Source organism: Martes martes (assembly GCF_963455335.1).
Source record: "Martes martes genome assembly, chromosome: 3".
NCBI lineage: Eukaryota > Metazoa > Chordata > Mammalia > Carnivora > Mustelidae > Martes > Martes martes.
This window is the reverse complement of record NC_137890.1, coordinates 58,890,155-58,910,563: the sequence shown is the minus strand read 5'-3', so window position 1 is coordinate 58,910,563 and position 20,409 is coordinate 58,890,155. Positions and strand designations below refer to the sequence as shown.

The 20,409-nt window shown below is 37.1% G+C and overlaps 1 protein-coding gene across 1 annotated transcript in view; it reads right to left on the bottom strand.

Moving 5' to 3' along the window:
• FNDC3A (fibronectin type III domain containing 3A) overlaps positions 1 to 17,621 on the bottom strand; it is a 170,332-nt gene extending 152,711 nt beyond the window's left edge. The window contains exon 1 of the mRNA XM_080797998.1: positions 17,353 to 17,621. The gene's annotated coding sequence lies outside the window, so the exon portion shown is untranslated. The remainder of the gene's footprint in view (positions 1 to 17,352) is intronic.
• Between the last annotated feature and the right edge of the window lie 2,788 nt (positions 17,622 to 20,409).

Here is a 20,409-nt window from a genome sequence, read left to right as displayed (position 1 = left end):
TAAGGAAATGGTCCAGTTTCATTTTTCTGCATGTGGCTGTCCAATTTTCCCAACACCACTTGTTGAAGAGACTGTCTTTTTTCCATTGGACATTCATTCCTGCTTTGTCAAATATTAGTTGACCATAGAGTTGAGGGTCTATTTCTGGGTTCTCTATTCTCTTCCAGCAATCTATGTGTCTGTTTTTGTGCTGTCTTGATGATGACAGCTTTGTAATAGAGCTTGAAGTCTGGAATTGTGATGCCACCAACTTTGGCTTTCTTTTTCAACATTCTTCTGGTTATTTGAGGTCTTTTCTGGTTCCATATTTTAGGATTATTTTTTCCATTTCTTTGAAAAAAATGGATGGTATTTTGATAGGGATTGCATCAAAAGTGTAGATTGCTTTAGGTAGCACAGACATTTTCACAAGATTTGTTCTTCCAATCCATGAGCATGGAACATTTTTCCATTTCTTTGTGTCTTCCTCAATTTCTTTCATGAGTACTTTATAGTTTTCTGAGTACAGATTCTTTGCCTCTTTGGTTAGGTTTATTCCTAGGTATCTTATGGTTTTGGGTGCAACTGTAAATGGGATTGACTCCTTAATTTCTCTTTCTTCTGTCTTGTTGTTGGTGTATAGAAATGCAACTGATTTCTGCGCACAGATTTTATATCCTGACACTTTACTAAATTCCTGTATAAGTTCTAGCAGATTTGGAGTGGAGTCTTTTGGGTCGTGCACATAAAGTATCACATCATCTGCAAAAATCTCACCAATGTCTTTTGAGGAACATGAGTTTCAACTCCTAAGTCCAACTTAATGTTTTGGTTTATGGATGGTGATTTTGGTGTTGTACCTCAGAGTTCTTTGCCTAATCCAAGATTACAAAGATTTTCTCCTATGTTTTCTTCATGAAATTTTATATTTTTAAGTTTTATATTCTGCTTGTTCTATCCAATATTGAGGGGTACTGGAATCTCCACTAAAATATCCATTTGTATATTTTTCTTTGCAGTTCCATCATAATTTAAAGCTCTTTTGTTACATGCATAAAAATTCTGGATTATGTCCTCATGATTTAATCCCTTTATTATTATGAAATGACCCTCTTTATCCCTGGTAATAACAGTCTTTGCTCTGAATTTTTTTTTTTTTTTTTTTTTTAACAGAGAGACAGTGAGAGAGGGAACATAAGCAGGGGCAGTGGGAGAGGGAGAAGTAGGCTTCCCTCTTGAGCAGGGAGCCCGATGTGGGGCTTGATCCCAGGTTCCTGGGATCATTAAGCTGAAAGCAGATGCTTAATGACGACTGAGCCACCCAAGCACCCTTGAAATCTAACTTCTGACCTAATATAGGAACCCCAGCTTTCTTTTGTAAAGGCCCAACATGCCATATCTTTTACATCCTCTTACTTTTAACATATGCATTTTATATTTAAAGTAGATTTCCTATAGATATGATATACCTGGGTCTTCATTAAAAAAAAAAAATCCACTGATCTCTACCTTTTAATTACAGTGCTTAGGCTGGGTTTAAATGTACTATCTTGTTTTTTATATGCTCCTTGTGTTTTTTTCTTTTTCTTCTTTATCTGCTTTATTTCAATTATTGTTACATCATTTATCTCCCTTATTGGCCTATAGTCCATTATTCTTTGCCACTTTAGTGGTTGCTTCAAGGCTTATAACATGCATCTTTAACTTATCATACTCTAACTTCAAGTAACATACTAATTCAGGTATAAGTATCAGACCCTTGCAACAACATACCTGCAATTTCTCCCCTTCTGAGCTTTGTGCTATTGATATCATATATTTCACTTTTACATGTTTTAAACCTTACAATCATTATTATTTTTACATTACACAGTCAATTGTCCTTTAAAGATACTTAAATTTTTAACAAATCATATATATTTACCCAATAGCTACCATTTCTAGTGCTCTTCATTCCTTTCTGTAGGTCCAGGTATCTTTATGGTTTAATTTTCCTTCTGATTAAAGGACTCCACTTAACATGTCTTTTAGTACAGGACTTAAAATAACATTCTTTCATCTTTTTTATGTTTGAGAAGTCTTTATTTTGCCTGTTTTTGAAGGTATTTTTGCTTGGTAAAGAGTTCTAGGTGATGATTTTTTTTTTTCTTTTAGTGTTTTAAAGATATTGCTCCACTATCTTCTACCTTAAATAGCTTCTGATGAGAAATCTGCTGTTACCCCTACCTTTGATCTGTTTTTCTTTGGTGGCTTTTAAGAGTTCTTTTCTCTTTGTCACATTTTTTAACTGATTTGATTACTAAGTTCCTTGATGCCATTTGGTTCATTGTCCTTACATGGTGTTTCTTGGTTTACAGATTTTATTAAATTTGGAAAAATTTTGGTGCTTATTTATTTTTTTTAGTTCATCTTCTAAACTATTCTCATTTCTGTGTATCTCATTTTGGATCCTTCCTTCCTCCTTTTTTTTTTTTTTTTTAATAGAGGCTCCACACCCAGCATAGAGCAAATAGGGCTTGAACTCACAACCCTGAGATTAAGACATGAGCTGAGATCAAAAGTCAGACACTTAACCAACTGAGCCACCCAGGCGCCCCTCATTTTGGATAAGTTCTATTGCTATGTCTTCATCTTTTCTTTGGCAATGTACAGCATGCCATTAATCTCATCCCAGGTGTCTTATCTCTGACAATGAAATTTTAGTCTAGAAGATCCCTCCATTTAACATGCTCAATTTTACCTCTACCTTCTCTAACATATCAAATATAGTCATTAACTGTTTTAATGTTCTTGGTCACTGATTCACCATCAATATCACTTTGAAGTCAGTTTTAAGTAAATGATTTTTCTCCTATTATTACCTGCTTCTTCACAGGCTTAGTAGTTTTGATTGAATGCCAGATATAAATTTTACCTTGTTGGCTACTGGATATTTTTGCATTCCTCTAAGTATTTTTGAGTTTTGTTCTGAGATGTGGTTAAGTGACTTGGGTTGTGCTTTAAGCAACAACAGAACTGTTTTTATATTAGACAGGAACAGAGCTGTGTTTAGTCTAGGGTTAATTTTTTTCCACTACTGAGCCAAGATCCTTCAGAGTACTCTACCAAATACCCTGTGAATTATGTGGCATTCTACTCTAGCTGGTAGAAAGCAGCACTATTTCTGGCCTGTGTGAGCCTGGATACTGTTCTATAGAATCATTTTAGGTGGTTCTTTTTCTAATCCTGAGTAGTTTCCTTACCTGTATGCATTTACCAATACTCTGCTAAATGATCAAGGTGGACCCTATCCAGATCTTTGAGGTCCTTTTTCTGTGTAGATTTCTGCTCTCTGGTACTCTGTTCTGCATAGTCTAGTCTCCTGGGACTGCAAGCTCCATCAACTCAGAGAGTCAGCTGTTATCCACTTGGGATTCCCCTGTGCCATGCCCTGGAAACTTTCTCCTGACAATAATCAGTTCCAAAGATAGGGCTTGCCTTCTTTACCCCCTTACACTGCCTGATTTCTAACACCCTAAGTGCCACTCTTTCATTTTTTTCTAGTTTTTTAAGTTGTTTCAGGCAGAAGAGTAAATTCAGTCCCTTTCACTTTTGACAGGGAATCAAATTCACTATTCTTTCCTTTTTTTTTTTTAAGATTTTATTTATTTATTTGACAGACAGAGATCACAAGTAGAGAGAGAGGCAGGCAGAGAGACGAAGGGAAGCAGGCTTCCCGCTGAGCAGGTCCCTGGGATCATGACCTGAGTCAAAGGCAGAGGTTTTAAGCCACTGAGCCACCCAGGCACCAATTAGCCAACATATTATCATATCATTACCTATCATTACAAATTCACTACTCTTAATTTTCCTTTTTTATTTTGAGAGAGTTAGCACACGTACTTGAGGGAGGGAGAGGGAGAGAGAAGACTCCAAGCAGGCTCTATGCCCAGGTCAGAGACTAATGTGGGGCTCCATCTCTAAACCCTGAGATCATGACCTGAGCCGAAATCAAGAGTTGGACGCTTAAATGACTGAGCCACCCAGGTGCCCCACACTACTCCTAATTTTTAATGTACCCAGTGGACATTAGAAAGGTGAGTGAATTTATTATAAATAGAAACCAAATGACCATGCTTTTAAAGCATGATTTTTTAAAAGTATGGTCCAGGGTTCACCAATGGCAGTGTGCTCTTGATATGTCCTGAACTAAAAGAAAAATCAGTGTTCTTTTTACAGACACTTTGGACAAATGACACATAATTTTTTAGACTTTCATTCTGTATAAGACTAAGTGTTACTTACTAGCAACCTGCAGAATGAGCTCTTATTAATAAAATTTGTTAATAGAATGTATAAAGTAAAATTAACACATTTCAAAAGATTACTTGGGCCTCTAATTCACTGCTAAGACATTTAGCTGCCATGCAATACAGTTAGGATTCCCACAATTTGCAGAAGGATATTTCAATATCAGTTTATCTATCATCAGTGCCCTCTTCAATTGCCCTGGTTTTTGCAGTGCCTTCAGTGGGTCATGGTTCTCAAGTCCAGGAGCTTTTATTTATAAATTAATATATGGTTAGCTTTATTATTCCCATTCAATTCAGTTTTTGGAGAAGGTTGATTAACCCAATAGTGTACAATGATGCATATATATATTAGTGATATTTTTGGCTTATAACTTCACCTTGTTGTTTAAGTAGATGTATTTATAAACCATCTAAGTTGGCATATATGGTTCACTGATCTGCTATTTATGAATTTATGTTATTTAAGTAACTTACAACATATTTTTCATGCAAGTGCAATAACCTATTTTTACACATAGGGCAGTGTTTATAGGGCATTTTTCTGTAATATATTGAACCATATGAAATTGTCATTTCTAAGGTAAAAAATATTAAAATAACATGATTTCACATGGTTTAACCTAATAAAAGCAAATACATTATCTTGTATATAAAATACATTTCCTTATAAGGTAGGTGGTAATTTATACAGATCATTAGCAACAAATTTACTATAACTTATTTTCTAATTCCTTGTCCACTGGAAAGATGGAAGAAGTAAAATGTGTAGGATGGGTGGGTCTCAGTCTTTTATCCCACATAAATGAACAGAGGTTTAAAAAAAGAAGGAGAAGTTGATGGCCACTACCATTATTCTCCAATGCCAGACACATTATATATAACTTAATTTAATTAGGCCATCAGGAGATATAGCTCCCATCCCCCTCACTAGGAAATCACATCTTAATACTAACATGAAAATCTGGTTAAAATAGACTTCAAAGGCACTTCTGATGAAAAAGACATAAAAAAGATGCATCCAGTCAGGAAACCATGGGAACTGAGAGCAGGAGTTGCTTCTAAGAAATCAACCCCAATCTGTTAAAGGACAGAGAGTGTACACATAATTAAGACCAACATTTTTTTTTCTAAGTGCCCTTGTCTTAAATCCCATTTTACAGTTCCAGCTGATATTTTCAGAGCACTTGGGTTACCTTTAGAGCCCAAGGTAATTATATCTGGGGCAATTCTATTTTCATCTACAAATACTTCATTGCCCTTTTAAAATGTGCTGGCTTATATATTATATTCACTTTGCTTTTTTAAAATTTCAAATTCTTGCTTACAGGTATCAGAATGACTTTGAATTAAAGACTAAAGCCTCTTGTTTCTGAATATTTTCTGACCAGAATTAATGCCTTGGCATCTAGGTCCACAACAGAAGGGTTTGTATTCCCCTGTAAAAGCTACTGAAGTAGCTTGACTGTAATTTCACCGTATTTAACATTTCCTTTAAATAGAGAATTTTATAAGACATCATGAGAAAATCAAGAAACATTTCTGTATTTCTTATAAGAAAAATTTGTCTGTAGAACCTAGTGTTTTAGCACTGCCCTTTCTGAAGTAACAGATTCTTTGTTTATAAATCTATTATTATGCCTGAGTTAAATATTATTGCCTCTAAACACACTCATCTTCCCTCATCTTTTTAAAATGTTTTTATTTTTAAAATTTTTATTGTGTTATGTTAGTCACCACACAACACATCATTAGTTTTTGATGCAGTGTTCCATGATTCATTGTTTACCTATAACACCCAGTGCTCCATGCAATACATGTCTTCCTTAAACCCACCACCAGGCTCAAAGGGAAAAGTGAAGGGGGAAAATCATCTTTTTTTTTTTTTTAATTTTCCTTCTTTTTAGTCTACCTTTAGCTCATGACATCAATCCTAGATGATGACATCAATCCTAGAATTTACCACCAACTTTCTTAAAATATTAGGTTCTAATACTGAAAGGAGTTGAGGAATAAAAATATCTAGACAAATGAGACTTGAAAACTATACTGAATATTGAAAACGATATTCAATATTGTAATTTTACATTTGAAAAAATTGCTTTTATAATAGATATTCAGAAAATAAAGTACACTAAATTGTCTTGTTTTGCAGGTAAGGTTATAAAGGTTGAGAATCATTTATCTATAATTCTTGCTTCTTTAATCTATGGTAACAGTTTCTGACCCAGTGCTATACTGAAAGTACTAGTTTTAAATGCACCAATGATTTTAGACATCAAATGGAAAGCTTATGGATGAAGGGGGGTGTTATTAAAAATTACACAGAAAAAAGAGACATAATTCAAGACTGTCCAACAAGGTGTGGCTCTAACAAGGACTAATCATAACTGCCAAATCCAAACTTTCTTATGTTTTATTATTTTTGCTACCTCACAAAAGTTGTACATTTTATACTTAAGAACATAAGTATAGTCATCATTTTAAATTCTTCTTCCTGTCCCTAATTTCAACTTCCATTTCTACAGCTACCCACAGTGGAAGGTACCCTTTCAGGCTTGTTCTCTGCACTTACCTATGTATATATAAGGTTTTCTAGATTTTTTTGGTTGTTGTGTAAATCAAATGACATGTTTTAGTCAGTGTCTTTCTTTTTCATGTGAAGTACTGTAATATTTTCTTAAAGAAGTACATTTGTTATTTATTTCATTCTTTTCTAGGCTGCCTAATATTCTACTGTATAAGGGCATATCATAACTTAACTATTCTAACGTTGAACAATGAAACTGCTTCCATTTTTCTCCATACACTTCCCCCTCTGCAAGAAATAACCATATAATATTCTACATGACCCTGACAGTATCTTTATACAGAAAAAAAAAAAATTTGTTCAGAAGTAAAGCACTTTTAAAGTTCATAGGTACTGTTGAACTTTTCTCCTCAAAAAAGATGAGACTATTTATACTTTGTTTTCCAATTTTACTTAGTAATATAAAGGTTGTCCAGTTTTTGTTAATTTTATTACAAAGGTTTTAAAAAAATCCTATCTCACTGATGTTTTCCTTTGAATTTCTCAGAATACTAGCATGGTTGAATAACTCTTCAAAACTTTATAGGCTATCTCTATTTCTACTTCTATGAATTTCCTACTTACATTCTCTATTTTCTATCAGGTTTTTTTTTTTTTCATACTGATTTGAGAGCATACCTTGTATACTCTGAATATTAGCTTTGTCTATTACATGTCAAATCTGTTATTTGGCAATTCAGTTGCTTGCCTTTTTTAATGGCATCTAAGTTTGATGTCTCACTCGAAAGGCCTTCTCTACTCCAAAATGTTTAAAAAAATTCACTTCTAAAACTTTGCCACTTTATTTACTTATATTTAACCCATCTAGATTTTAGTTTTGATAGCACCACAAGAAGGTCCCTAATTATCTTTACGTCAACTGGTTAGTCAATTGTCCCACACCATTTATAGACTAGCTCTTCCATTACTAGTTTATCACATAAGACATTCTCCTGTATCCATGGAGTTCCTCCTGAATTCTATATTCTGTTCGTATGATCAACATGCTCATTCCTCCTCCAAATTTTTATTTTTTAAAAAACTAATTTTATAGTATGTTTTGACTTTTGATAGGTATGTTCACTGTTGTTATGTTTGTTTTTGAAATTTACTTGGCCATTCTTATGCATTTCACCTTCTCAAAACTTGAAACATCAGTTTGTCAAATTCCATTCTAAAATCCTACCATAATCTAATTAGGATTATAATGACTATTTTCTAATTTGGTGAGAACTGCCATTTTTATGGTATTAAGTTGTTACATTCAGGAATACAGTATGCTCTCCATCCATTCAGATCTTCCTATAGTTTTCTTTATGTAGCTGTTGCATATTTTAGAAGGTTCTAAAGTATTTTATAATTTTAGCTTCTACTTTTTTGTTTTCATAATTGGCTACTGCTGGTGTATAAGAAAGTTAAATAATCTAAGTTATAGCCAGCTAGTTTACTGAAATCTCTTTGTGACTCAAATCATTTTCTGTTGACTATCTTGTATTTTCTAAGTAGGTAATCATACCAACCGCAAATACCAACAGTGATAATATCTCACCTTATCCCACATACACCCCTTATTTAGAGGTTAATTATTTTTCTTGCTTCTTAATGAACTGGCTGAGACTTTAGGACAAATGTTACGTTTCTATCTTTTTATGGAAGTCCTTCTAATATTTCACTGTGACATTTAATACAGGCTTCTGATAGAGACCCTTTACAAGGTTATTTCCTATTAACAGTTATTAGGGACCACTGATTTTAGAAAATGATAGTTTCAGCACTAATGAGATAATCATATAGTTTTATTCTTTCATCTATGAATATAGTGAATTATGTCAATATGTTTCCTAATACTGAATCAATATTATACTCCTGGGATTTAATACATTGGAACTGGCCAAGACTCTGGAGTCAGGTGCCTGGGTTCAAACCCCTAATCTTTCACTAACTAGTTGTGTGATATTAGTCATGTTATTTTACTTTCTACTTCAGTTTCCTCATTTTTTTAAAAAATGATGACAATATTATCTACCTCAGAGGGTTGTTTCAAGGATTAAGTAAACTGATATACATAAAGTTGTTTGGAATAGCAGTCAGAACATAGAAAGTATTTAATATATGTTAATTTATTATTTACTGAGTGCCTTATATTTGCCAGGCATAGGGTATGCAGCATGGCAGGCAGGGGTCACCAAACGAAGGCCTGTGAGCCAAATCTGGTCCCGTTTCTGTAAAGTTTTATTGGAACACAGTCATACTCCATGTTTATAACTTATCTATGGCTGTTTTAATGCTCCTACAACACAGTTAAGTAGTTGTAATAGTCCATACAGCCAAACACCTTAAATATTTACTATCTGCCCCTTTATTAAAAAAAAAAAAATGCCAATGACAGCAGTACTGTTCCAACTCAAGAAGTTTATAATCTAATAGCTGAGACAGATAAGAAATATATATGCTATAGTATGATATGTACACAATCATGATATTGAGGGTATTACAGAAACATGGCAGTTCAGTATTAAATGGCAAGAAGGATTCATACAAGTGAAAAAAAGGCAAGAGAAGAGGTATTTTACTTACCCTTAATTATTTTTAAATATGCATTTGTTTATATGTCTTTACCTTTCATCCCAGTTTGTGAATTACTAGAGGGAAGGGAGTACAGTATTCATCTTTGTGACATTCATAGTATCTAGGACATTTCAAGAATTAACAAATGATAGATGAATAAATGGAAAAGAACAACAGGTTATCTAGGTGTTAGAGCCTCTTATTACCCCTCTTTAAAGTGAGAAAGTAAGGCTCATAGAGGTAAGTAACATGTTCATGTTTATATACAGCCAATAAGGGAGGAAGCCAACAAATAAACCTCTACCTGCCTACTGTAAAACGTATGTTCTTTCTACTACAAAGTTGGGAATAAATATAGTCACAGTATATCAGTGGACTTTGAAATAGAGACCAAAGACATTAGAATTGATGCAACAGAATTGTGGTATGATTTTAATATCTAAAATTGAGCAATGATTTGAATAAAACTCATGTTTTTGAAAATACTAGCCCGGAAGCAGCCTGAAAGATGGATTAGAGGGAAACTGCACCTACATTTTCTCCAAAGGCTACTCTACCACACACATTAGGCCAATTTTAACAAGGTTCAAGTAACAGATTAAAAATTATAACTGCAGGGACTCCTGGGTGGCACAGTCAGTTAAGCATCCAACTCTTGGCTTCATCTCAGGTCCCGGTTTTAGGATCCTGAGATGGAGTTCCATGTCAGGCTCAGCACTCAGAATGGAGTCTGCTTGAATTCCCTCTCCCTCTACCCCAGTCCCTCCCCGCTAAAATAAATACATAAATGTTTATAAAAAATATAATTGCAAGCACACAGTGGTATTTGAAGAATAGTAATGCACCTACTGATCTGAAGTATCAGAAATTGCTGGTCCCAACACTGATAGAAGAAATAAAAAACTATTAACTAAAAGTGTAAGAAAAAAGCATATACTGCAAATGAAAATATTATATGGAAAAAAATCAAGTCTTAACAACAAAATTGCAAATTGAGAATGCCTATCTTAAGCAAACAAAAAAAAACCTAGAAAATGAAAACAATGAAATCACATACTATAAATATTTTCACTTTAAAAATGTAAGCAAATCTTAAGAAAAACTGATTTTGATGTAAATGACTACTCCTTCAAGCTTGATCTCAAAAGTAGTTGTTGTACAGAACATCTATTTCTGCAAAAGAAAGCATATCATTAGTTTTTAAAGAGAAGTCTTAACTGTGCTTTAAAATGCACGTGAACACCTGTATAGAATCCCCAAAGTAGGAAGATTTTTTTTCTCTCTGAGGAATTAAATAATAAAGAAATCACCTAAATTTTCTAACTTATTCTGTTCAAATGTATATTGAAATGTGGATTCTAAAGGAGGAAAACAGAAAATATCTATTAGATATTTGTGCTAGAGGCTGATTAATACAATCTAATTTATCAAACTTAGGTAACTTTTATATCAAGGTTTATTTCAAAGTACATATCAAATTTACTTTTTATTTCTGACTAAGCATAGAAGAGATCTCAAAAAGCTAGAAAGGAAGAGAGATATGAAAGTGAATCAGAAGTAATAGTTCCATCCGTAAAATAAAAGTATTACCACATAACCAGCATGTCTGTATAGGATTTAAAAAATTACCAAGTACAGGGCCTAAACACCAATGAGAGTTCAACAAGTGGATATTATTACCCCACATACAGGAATAGTCTTTCTTCCACTTAAAAAAAAAGAAAACCTTAAGGAATTCCCTTTTGCATATTTTTATCCAACTCCAGAAAAGACTAGCTGAAGTTGTTTGGAATATAAGATCAGTACTCCCTTGCAAGAAGAACAGAGGCATTGGATATGGACCACAATGAAAGATTAATGAGAATAGAAAGAAAGCTTTTACATGCATTCTGTTTGCCAAAAAAGCAGTTAAAACTTTTGAGTGAACTAAATGTTTAGTGGAAGCACATCTGCAGAACTTTGGAGGATAAAACTTGAATTCATTCTGGTCTTACTTAAGAAAACAAAAAACAGGGACGCCTGGGTGGCTCAGTTAGTTGGGCGGCTGCCTTTGGCTCAGGTCGTGATTCCCAGTGTCCTGGGATCGAGTCCCACATCAGGCTCCTTGCTCGGCAGGGAGCCTGCTTCTCTCTCTGTCTCTGCCTGCCACTCTGTCTGCCTGTGCTCGAGCTCGCTCTCTTTCTCTCTCTGACAAATAAATAAATAAAATCTTTATTAAAAAAAAAAAAGAAAACAAAAAACAAAAACAAACAAACAAAAAACACCAAAAAACTAAATTGCATTGCTTCCAATATAGCAGGATTAATATAAGCACTTATTTGGTACTTTGTTTACATGGTTTCCAACATCTTTTTGGGTGCTCACAATATTTTTGTGGGGAAAACAGGATAGGTATTATTCTCAATTTTAATGACTGGGAATTTAAGATGAAAAAAAGCTAATCTGAGATCATATGGCTAATAAGGGTAAAGCTGGAACTAAGATCCATGGTAATCTCCTAAAAAACAAAACAGCTGGAATGATCCAGCTGTTTTAAGCTCTGGCAAAAGGGAGGTTGGAGACCGAACTATTAATTTCTCTTTAAAGCAAAAAAAAATTTTTTTTAAGATTTTATTTATTTATTTGACAGAGAGAGAGATCACAAGTAGGTAGAGAGGCAGGCAGGGGGCGGGAGGAGAAGACTCCCTGTTGAGCGGAGAGCCTGATGCAGGGCTTGATCCCAGGACCCTGAGATCAAGACCTGAGCCGAAGGCAGAGGTTGAACCATTGGGCCACCCAGGCGCCCCTAAAGCAAAATTTAAAAAGTCAAATTTTTATTACGTAGCAATTCATGATGGAAATTTAGTTTGAAATTTCGTTCAAAAGGTTTGTACTACCCTACAATATAAGACAGTATATACATTTACAAAGTATAAAAAAAGTTAATATAAATAAATTACAAAAATTAACTTAAGTTTTTAAGTTTTGTTTGGTTGGTTTTAATGTTTTTAAGGGGGGAAAAAAGAAAACACACTGATTTTACCTAGGCCACTCTCCATCTTATTCATCTTTGCTTTTTCCAGCACCTAATACTATCCTTCATGTATAGAACATATTTACTAATGCCTTCAGATCAAAAAATGTTCTATGCCATATTATGCCTCTCCTGATGACACAAAATGATGTCATTACTCTTGATGACTAGCCAATTCATTCATGCAACCATAACCAGGAGGCACCACTATTCACCTGGTAATGGCATATGAAACACAATGTGAAGGAAATAATTGCTTCAGAAATACACATCTATAAATTTAGAAACTTCACAGAGCTATTCCATGTAAATGAATTTTCCCAAATAACTGATACTTATCCTTTAAATTACCATAACTTATATTTAAATAATCTTAATGGAAAAAATAAAAGAAATTTTTTTTAAGATTTGTCAGAGAGAGAGAGAGAGAGAGACAGCACAAACACGGGGAGCAGCAGGCAGAGGGAGAAGCAGACTCCCCGCTGAGTTGGAGCCCAATGTGGGACTCAATCCCAGGACTCTGGGACCATGACCTGAGCCAAAGGCAGACACTTAACTGACTGAGCCACCTGGGCATCCCTTAATGGAAATATTTTAAAAGCGATTTCTAGGTCTTCTTTGCCTTAATCTGCACATGACACCTTTTCTTGATGACTCAAGCTCATCAATGTAAATATCAATTATTAGCCTATTCTGTAACACAGTGACTCTTCTTGGAGTTATTGAAAGGTGTCTAACTTAACTGTTTATCTCTTCACTAACTCATCCTAGACTACTTTTAAAGACAAGGTTTCCTACCACCAGGTCCCTATTATCACTTAAAAGCCACCAGTACCCTGGCCAAAGTTTGTAAAATGCCAGTTTCAGTTTAAACTATGTAAAATCAGAAAAGGCAGTTGATATACTTAGCCTTACAAAATTTTAAATCAAGCCATGATGTAACTATTTTCACTGCTCTAAGGCCTGGCTCAAAGGTTTTTCTTCTTTCACTTCCTAGTTCTGAGACCTAGTGGTTGTTTGTTGCTAGAAGTTTGGCCACAAAATAACAATTACAGTAATAGTTATTTCTGCATATTTTCTTTATTTTTACTATAACAGAGGGAACAAATATAAATGACAGTCATAACAAACAGCACCAAACAACCATGTAGACAAATGATATAAGGCATCTCACTTCATGTGCTGTAAGGACAATTACCTAGTCCAATTATTAGCCAGAAGTCAGCAAACTAGGTCCACTGGCCAAATACAGCCCACAAAGAGCTTGTTTTTGTTTGGCCCTTGAGTTAAAAATGATTCTTTTATTTATAAAAACTCATTTAAAAAATAAACAAAAAAGAATACTCAGAAGAGACTACAAGTAAACTGCAAAGTGTAAAATACTATCTGGCACTCTGCAGAAAAAGTCTGCTATTCTTGATCTAAGCTGTAATAAAACACACACATATAAGACATATATAGCTATCCCTTACACATAAAGCTTAAGCTATTAATATGTCAAAGTAGACACAGTTCTTTCAGTGATGAGTTCAAAAGGATACAGCCAAATTATCTTCTCCAGCCCTGCCTATTCCTTTTGATCATGCCCTGGAGCTTAGCCAAAATCTGTGGGCAACCTTCTCTCTTTCTTCCTCTTAATACTTACCCTTGGACACTCTCAGACTGGTCTCCCTGTTCCTACTTCCAGCCCTGGATGTCAGTCTTTTCTGGAATGTCTTTCCTTTTGCTAAGTTTTCCCCAAACTTCAAGTCTGACTTCTTTCAAATGCCTTCTATGATCTTCCAGCCCTCAGTGGCCTCACCTTCTCTCGAATTACAGTCTTTTCCACACAATTTAATAATAACAGCTTATATTTTTGCTAATGATTTTCTGTGTGTTAGTCTAGTATTCATAACTATTTTCTAAACAACTTGAAGGAAAGGTATCTTTACCTTTAATAATAGATCATCCTCTAAGCCCATGTCATCTCCCAATTGTACCTCTCCATCTTGGAGAAAAAATAACCGGAGGACTGGTAATAGGTGATAAGTGATTGGAAATACCAAAAGATAACACCCACAAAATAACTTGATGGAAGAAGGTAAGTTACACTGCAAGCTTAGAAAGTGTATGTGAAAGACAAACAAAACTGTAGTACTGGAAGGACAGAGAGATAAGGATCAAGAGATTAAAAGATCACTGAATAATAGTTTGAAATGAGATCAGAATATTAAGAAAATTATAAAAGCTTACAATATAAGTTAAAAGAACAAAATTTGCCTTTCAATACTACTGGCCATTAATTTCCTTTTAACAAGCAGCTCTTGACATTGATATCATAAGGACCTTTTTTTTTTTTTGCAATGTGATAAATGAAGCACTGAACGATTCAATGGGATAGACATACACTATATTCTAACTCTTTAGATTCTTCAATATTCTAAATTTATTTGAAGTATGCTAGAGATAACGAGAAAAACAAATCACCTATCAATTGATTACCTGGCTAATAAAATTGGAAAGCATGGGCACATCCCTACATCACTCTTAATGATAACACCTAGACTCATTTTCATACAAAAAATGCACCAAGAATATAAAAAAAAATTTTTAGTACTTCATCAAACTATTAAATATAAGGTAAACAAGACTTGCATGTATGAACATAAAAAACAAATGTTTTAAAACAATCATATACATTACCCATGAGTTTAAACTAAAAATACTGCATATTATAAATTAAGTGCTCTTTACCTAAGTAAAGCTACAAGGCAAGGAGAATATTAATCATATATTCCTGCTTTTTGTCCTGGGTTTTACAGTCTCTCAGTCCTGACCTATGCCTGGCTGGTCAGAGAAGAGGGAACGTTTTCTTAATTAGTAATAAAATATGCCTAATATTATACTGTAGAAATTTTACAATAAAAAATTAATTATTAAATGCAAGGTAAAATGAATCAGCTCTCAATTACTCACATGATGAGGGGAAGTGATGACACAGATGACACCAAATGATAATCCTAGCATCAGTTTTTTCAAATGCATATCATTAATTTGGAAGAAGGAAACTGCCTTTATGATTACATCTGACTGAGGCCAGGGGTAATAACCAGAATGTTTATATTCACTAAACATTCAATGATTTTGAGGTTTTGAAAGGAGAGACAAAAGGGAAAAAGAGGGAGTTAATTCAAAAGCATACAGGTGGCTAATGGCAACCAGCCTGGGATAAAACAATTTTTCTGTCAACTTACATAAGAAAATTGAGAAATAATCTGTGAAGAAAATGAAAACAAACAAACAAACAAAAAAAAACCAGTAAAACTTACCAGGACAGTGCTAAAATTTTTAAATAGAATGTTATTTGTAAAAATTTTAATGATATTTTTTTCCTCTTAAATTATCCTTTCTTCCCAGTAACTAGAATTATTAGTGATGGCAAGAACTACCAGTGGGCCAAAAGCTGAAAGGAAATTTTAGGTCCTACGTTACAAAAGATGTGTTAAAAATCCTTTTATCACTGTTTTCTGTTAAGCCCACCATCTGTCTTAATAGGCACTTTATCTCATTACTCGAGAGAAATCAATTCAACCAAGAAAATACCAAAAAGGCAGAGGAATCATTCCTCTGGAATATTTTTAGGTAATTCAAACAAAACTTACATGATGGCAAGAATTACAGATTTAGCAAATACACAAAAACTAAATATTTATCCAAATACAAGATCACAACCACAAATCTCAATTAGTTGCTGCCTAACATATGGCTCCAACTTCTTGAGTGGCATATGTTTAGCTCTGGTGCTGGTTAATAGCACAGTGGTAAAATAGTACAGTAACAGTTCAACTTTAGTTATTTCATTCTTATAATACAGAAAAACACTCCAACTTTGGTTACAAGAACTAAAAACTGAGACCACAATAAGAAACAATTACGTTGCTCGGTTTTAGAAGTCCATACCGAACACATATGAGGATTACAAGGCAAAAAGAAAAAAAAAAATCTTACCACCTCATTATTCTTAGTTAGAAGATGCTCAGACACAAAGGTGGCCAAAGAAACTTACACAAAATTTCACAAAAGAAAATCTCTGAATTCACGATCCCTAGCACCTCAGCAACCATTACCCCCCCACCCCCAAATATCCCAAGGTTTTTTCAACGCTGTTTGATAAAGGAACGATCAACGACTACCTCAATTACAACAGCCCCCGCTGTGCTCCCGACTGTATGACAAAATTATTTGTTCATTTTCCTTTACCTAACGCATGGCGTCCCTCCACAGCCGTGTCAAAAGTTCAAAGATCCAGGTTGTTAAACAGGGCGAGGACCGCAGCCTCGAGTCAACCTCCTGACTGAACAGGTGGTTAACTCAGCCGCGTAGAGGAACGGCCAGGTACTGGCACCAGCCAAACAGGATCAAACACACCAGGGCGGGTTTTCGAGGTTTTAACCCCAAGATGAACGGGGGAAAGTCTCTTCAGAAAAAAACGTTCAAGTCCGGCGACTGCCCGGCGGCCCAAGCCTAAGACACGGCGGCCGCTCGGCGATCTTCTCCGGCGGGCTGCGCACTCGACCCCGAGCCTCCGCGAGCGGCGCTGCTCACCGCCGGCTTGGGGGGGTGGGGGGGGCGTAGGGAAGGCCGCCCGCGCCCCCGCGCCGCTTCCTCCGGCTGGTGGCGGGGCCGCAGTCGCGCCCCCCACAAGCGCCCCTGGGCGAGACTCGGACCCGGCAGGTGGCCGACAAGTTGACGGGTCCTGTCCCCGGCCCCACTCCCCCCTGCCCACAGCGCGCCCACAGGACGGGGTGGGCCGGGCCCCTCGACGGGCCCGATCCCCGCTCGGCGCCGCGGCCCCTCAGACCCAGCCTAACGGTTTCCGTGGCGCCTGCTCCGCGACGGGAATGGGACGGCTCGGTCTCCCCCGCCTTTCCCGATGGGAGCGCCCGCGCTCTCACCTCCGAGTCACGCCGCTCTGAGGCGGAGGAAGGCGGCTACCCTGGCGCCTCTTCTTCGGGTTCCTGATCGTTCTCGCTCTACCTCAGGGGCAGAGCCAGCTCTCGGGGCCGCTGCGGCCGCCGGCGCACTGACTGTTGGGGTGGTTTTCCGGCAGTGACGGCGCCGCCTCAGCCCCGCTCTTCGCTCCCTCTCCGCGTAGCTCCCGCTTTCTGTTTCACCCGAGGGACCACGAACGCCGCCGCCGCCATGCTTACTACGGAGCCGGGAGGAGGAGCCCCGAATCGGCGCGCCCAGTGCGGCTGCGCGAGCCTCGCCGACGGCGCCCCCGGCCGGCCCGGACCCCGCGTTCCCGCCCCGCTCCGGAGCCTGCTGCCCCGCGGGTCTTTCCCGGGAGTTCGAGTCGCCCGCCGAGCCCCTAACGCTGGGCGTTCCAGCGCCCCCTTACCGCTCCCAGGGCGCCCACCGCCCTCCCGGGGCTGCACGCTCTGTCCTGAGGCCTGGCTGCGCCAGGTTCGACTTAGCATCTGCCGCGGCCAGCCTGCGAGTAACACTCGGGAAATGTGGAGTTAATTGACTTCCTAGGGCCACTCACGCAATTCTCAGTCCAAATTGTAAAAGGCTCCCTCTAAGACGCGCCGGGTCAGCCTCTTTCGGAAAGCACAAGAACTTAACGCTGGCAGGTGCTTTTAAAGACACTCCCCCAAGGAATAGGAAGCCAAGCGAAGTGGGTTGGATATTTTCCATCCTAAACACTTAGAGCCCCGGATCTCTACGGCAAGCAAAAATATTGAGATAATTACTTCAGTTGAAAACGTGGGGCTTAGTTTCCTGGTCTGTTCCCCAGCCAAATCGCATGAAAACCCATTACCTTAATTTCTACAACAGCGCGAAGCTTACGAGTGAACGGAGCAGAGATTCCTTTAAACCTCCAGCAACTGGGGGCGCTGCAATAATTCCCGAGGGCTGGCCAGGGCTGCTTACTTTTGCAGATTCCACTAAAAGTCTTGGGAAGAGGGTAGTCTTTGGGACTAAGAGTCCGACTCCAGTAACTGTCCCTTCAAAAACAGTGATGAATGTAACCAGGCTCCGTGTTCTAGCTTTATTTCACTTTATTAATTGTGCTGCATTTTAATATAGCAGTATTTTTATTTTAACCCTGCTACAGAAATCCTCTTAAAATCTTACTCCTTACATTCTTAAAGAGTACAATGGTTAATGAAACCCTTTGTTCACGGTTGACCATCAAAAATGATACCTTGGCCATATGCTGAAGTCCCAGGGGATTGCTGAGGTATATAGGATCCCCATTTTGGTGATGTCTTCTTTTTTTCTCTGTGGAATGTTCTCATCACCTTTTCTAATAATCTGTCACTGCTTCTCATCTCCTCATCTGTCTCTTTATCCACTCTGAGACTTCCCCTCATCCTTTCTACTCTACTGTTTACTTTTTACTCTTTTTTCTTGATGGCCTTTCTCTGGCTCCAGGTGATGATTGATCAGATATTTATATCCGCAGCCAACTAAGGAGAGAATCCTTTTCTTCCCATCAGTAAATAGGACAGTGACTCTATATCAAGTGATATTTTGAGATATTTTTATTGCTGTTCACTATCAAAAGTTCTTTCCCTGTGAGAGGTGTTTTCTTTCTTTAACTTCCAGTTTTGGCCCTCTTCCAGACAAAATTGCTGGAAAGCTGATCTCTGAGTAACTGAAGCATAACTGTATATTGTTTTAAAATATGAGTATTTATCAGAGTATGGCCAAGTTGGGTGGCTTCTCCATATTGCTACCCTAGCTCTGTTTGGTTTGAGACTAAGCTAGTGGTTTCCAAACCTAATTCTAAGCTCGTAATTTCCAAAGCTTCCTTCTTGGGAGTTTTTTAAAAGGCTAGAATCTTGTAATCTACCCCTTAAGATTTTGTCTGAGGAGGGGAGAGGGAGCAGGAAATGGCCTTTTTAAAAACACTGTATTTTTAAAAAGTATCCTGGGCATTCCTACATGCATAGGCACAACAAAGAAGAACAGCTATTTTGAAGGAGACTAAGACATAATTCCAGAATATCACTGAAGTAGATATAAAGATTGTAGTCAACAATATGCAACGCTGGAAGGTTGAGTCAAGTGAGGACTGGGGAATTTATGTCCTGTGGAGAGAATGAATCATACACATAAATAACCCTAACACAGGCACCAGTATGAATTCTCTGGGAATCTAGAAAGGCAAAAGAATTTACGTCAGCTTTGAACAAGTCACTTCTCAGTACTTCATTTTTCTTCTCAATAAAATAAGGGTCATTTTCAATCATCTGTCTTAAACTCTCATCAATACTCAACACTTTGACCAATTATTTCTTTGGATATTACTTCTTCCTTTGGCCCTATACTCTTGGCATTTTTTCCTGCACTTCTCAGTACTATGTCTCTAATTCTTGTGCAGTTTCCTTCTCCTCTCCTTTTTGTTTTCATTATAACCTCTTGGCCTAAACATCATTATCTTTATCAATGGCTTTAGTTATCTATATGCTGATAATATATGCTGGACTAGAGACATAGGTGTCTCTAGCCCAGACCCTTCCCCTAAATTTCAAATCTGATACCAACTCTTTTATTGACATGTTTACTTAATGTCTTACAGCTACAAAGAGTGGTTCAACTGAGTTTATAAACTCTTCTTGTATTCCTTTCTCCTCATCTAACCAGTTGTGCAGATCAAACATGTAATAGTCATCCCTGGTATCTCCCTCACCCTCATTTTCCATATTTATTGTAGCTTCAAGTCCTGGCAATTTTATCTTTCAAAACTCTCAAACTGGTCCACTTTTTACCAATTGCCACTAATGCAATCTGGCCTCACTGTATACAATCTAAGTCCTTTCATTCATTTTCCACTTTGCAGCCAAAATGATCTTTTTGGGGGGTTATTTTATTATTACTTTTTAAGAGAGGGGATGAGAGGGAGAATGAGGGGAGGGGCAGAGGGAAGAGAGAATCCTAAGCTGGCTTCATGCCCAGCGCAGAGCCCGATGTGGGGCTCAATTCCACAACCCTGAGATCAT